Source organism: Pinus tabuliformis, chromosome 7, assembly GCF_031772625.1.
Source record: "Pinus tabuliformis cultivar Carrire ecotype Pingquan chromosome 7, CPIR1, whole genome shotgun sequence".
Classification (NCBI taxonomy): Eukaryota; Viridiplantae; Streptophyta; class Pinopsida; order Pinales; family Pinaceae; genus Pinus; species Pinus tabuliformis.
Window position 1 is genome coordinate 557,041,634 of NC_142293.1, and position 2,444 is coordinate 557,044,077.

The window sequence follows — 2,444 nt, forward strand, 5'->3', positions numbered from 1 at the left end:
TCAAGAAATTCATAAAGTTTATAGAAATGTTAATCCCTCAAAAACATTTCTCTATTTATACTTATGTGCAATATCTTTTTTAGTTAAAATTGTGTATATATTTTGGTAATTTAATTTTAAAAGCACATTAAAAATAATTTCAAATATTAAATGCAATATATCTTTTTAATTCAAATTGTGTATATATTTTTCAAATTTAATTTAAAGAATTCATTAAAAACAATTTCAAATATCATATATAACAGATATTAAACAAATTATGAATGTCCAATTTGAAGAATTGAATATCATTCTCATTCAATTTTAATATTAATAACCCATTCCCAAAACACTTGGTGATTAGATTAGTTAATAATATAACAAATATATCTCCATAATTATAATTGTTCCCATTTCTTTATTAAAATGATATATAAACAGATTATATTATAATATTAAAGTGGATATAATTATATAGTAAAATAAATTTTAAAAATGAATAATTTAAATGTTATATATATTTAATAATTATTATAAATTTACAAAACAACAATAATTAATTTTATAAAGTTTTTTTTTAAGCATCTAGAGGTTATAGTGGTAAAAGTTGGAATTGAAATGAAATGTTAAAGATTGGAATAGACCTAACCTAACATAAAGACAAAACTAACTCCATAAATTATAGTGGTAGAAACTGAAATCAAAATGAAGTGTTACATGTTGAAATAAAACTCATGTAATGTAAAGACAAAACAAACTCTGCATCGTATGTAAGGAAGTAAGAGACCACCTCAGTTACAAATTCCTCTAATACAAATATATATATAAATATATTTAAAAAATTCACATATATAGATATATTTAAAAAATTCACACTCCATTTTTTCTTATGGAAATATAGACAGTGTGAAACAATCATGCACAATTATTTGCTCTAAATATCTCTTACTTGTAAAAGAATAAAATATTAGCAAGAAATTCCAAAGTTATTATAGATGGGATGAATGGAACATTCCGAATAAGAAACTACATTTTGAGATCAATATATCAAAATATAATTTCACAGCAAAGCTTTTTACATCTATTTCTTAGAACAGTGTAATCAAGTTAGTTTTTCTTCAAAGCGATTTACATATATTTCTTTGGTTGTGGGTTATCAATAGGACAATCTTATTTCCCCTATATTTTAAATTTTGTGACTGGTTTTTATATATTCAGCAGAACTGACCGATTATATATCTCCCACACACACAACACAACTATGAATCCTTAAAGGACTCTTCATACAACATTAATATTTTGACATTTCTCATCTGGTATTACGGGAATATATAAAACATAAACAAATGCTTAAAAGCCTTTTAAAAAGCAATGATCGCGAAATTTTTGTATGTAAATGATCTAATCAGCCTTTTAGATTACATTAACAGCGGAAATGCATTACTTTCAGACATTGATCTGTTCCTCGAAACCCAGAGACTGTTGCACTAGTACGTGGTTAGGAGATGGGATATCCTCGGGATCTCGTTCAGGCTGCACCCATTTTCCATACGAGTTGCGGACGAGTCCCTTGTTCTCCAATTGGTACCACATTCCCGGCACCATTTGCTTCGGCCTCAGCATGTCGGAGGCCTTGTTCACCAACGCCACGTCCCGTTTGGCATCCCCTCGGAATGGGGCGCACGAGCTGTCGAAGCCATCCAACAAATGAAGATATCCCTCCAAGTTGTGATACTCTGCAGGGTCGAGATTTTGTTTCAGAAAACGCGAACGTCCATGATCCAACTTGAGTTCCACTCCAACGTGAGCGTATGTCCACGGGAAACGGTCAAGCAACGGCTTCACCAGTCGCTCCAATTTTTCCATCCTTTCGTTGAAGATGATCCCGGGCATCTTGGGGACCATGTCCTGTTTGCTCACCACGCGCAGAACCTTCACCATGTCCTGTATTAAGTTATGAATATTAACATGAATTACCATTCAAATTCTTAAAATCCGCAATCCAATTAAAATCAGCTACCGTATATCAACGTCCCTTACCATATTTAAGGGGAATGAGTTATACATATTCAGTGGTGGGTTTGCAGGTGAAGACACAAATTTAGGTTCAAGCTCCATAAAAGTCGGTCACAAATTTAGGTTCAAGCTCCATAAAAGTCGGTCCATGCGCTTCTTGACTATTTCGATGAATCTTGTTTCAAAGAAAAAGACATTTCGACGACTCTTCCTACCGTTCTAATAAAACCGAGAAAAAACCGAGAATGAGAGAACATGCTCCAGATTTTCTAATGTGCAACGAAATTGCAGAAGAAATCCAGACGAAGATTCTCTGGTCCAAAAATTTTAACACCTAGCGTTATCATTGACTTCCAGTCAACCATAATCAGATTTCCATGGAAATTGCAGTACTAAGATTACAACGTCCTATTTTTCTACACCGCCCTTCATCATTGACTTTTATAACG

General features: G+C 32.0%; 1 pseudogene; it reads right to left on the reverse strand.

Moving 5' to 3' along the window:
* Positions 1–1,425: 1,425 nt before the first annotated feature.
* On the reverse strand, positions 1,426–1,920 carry LOC149248590 (phospholipase A1-Igamma1, chloroplastic pseudogene; annotated as a pseudogene).
* Positions 1,921–2,444: the final 524 nt, after the last annotated feature.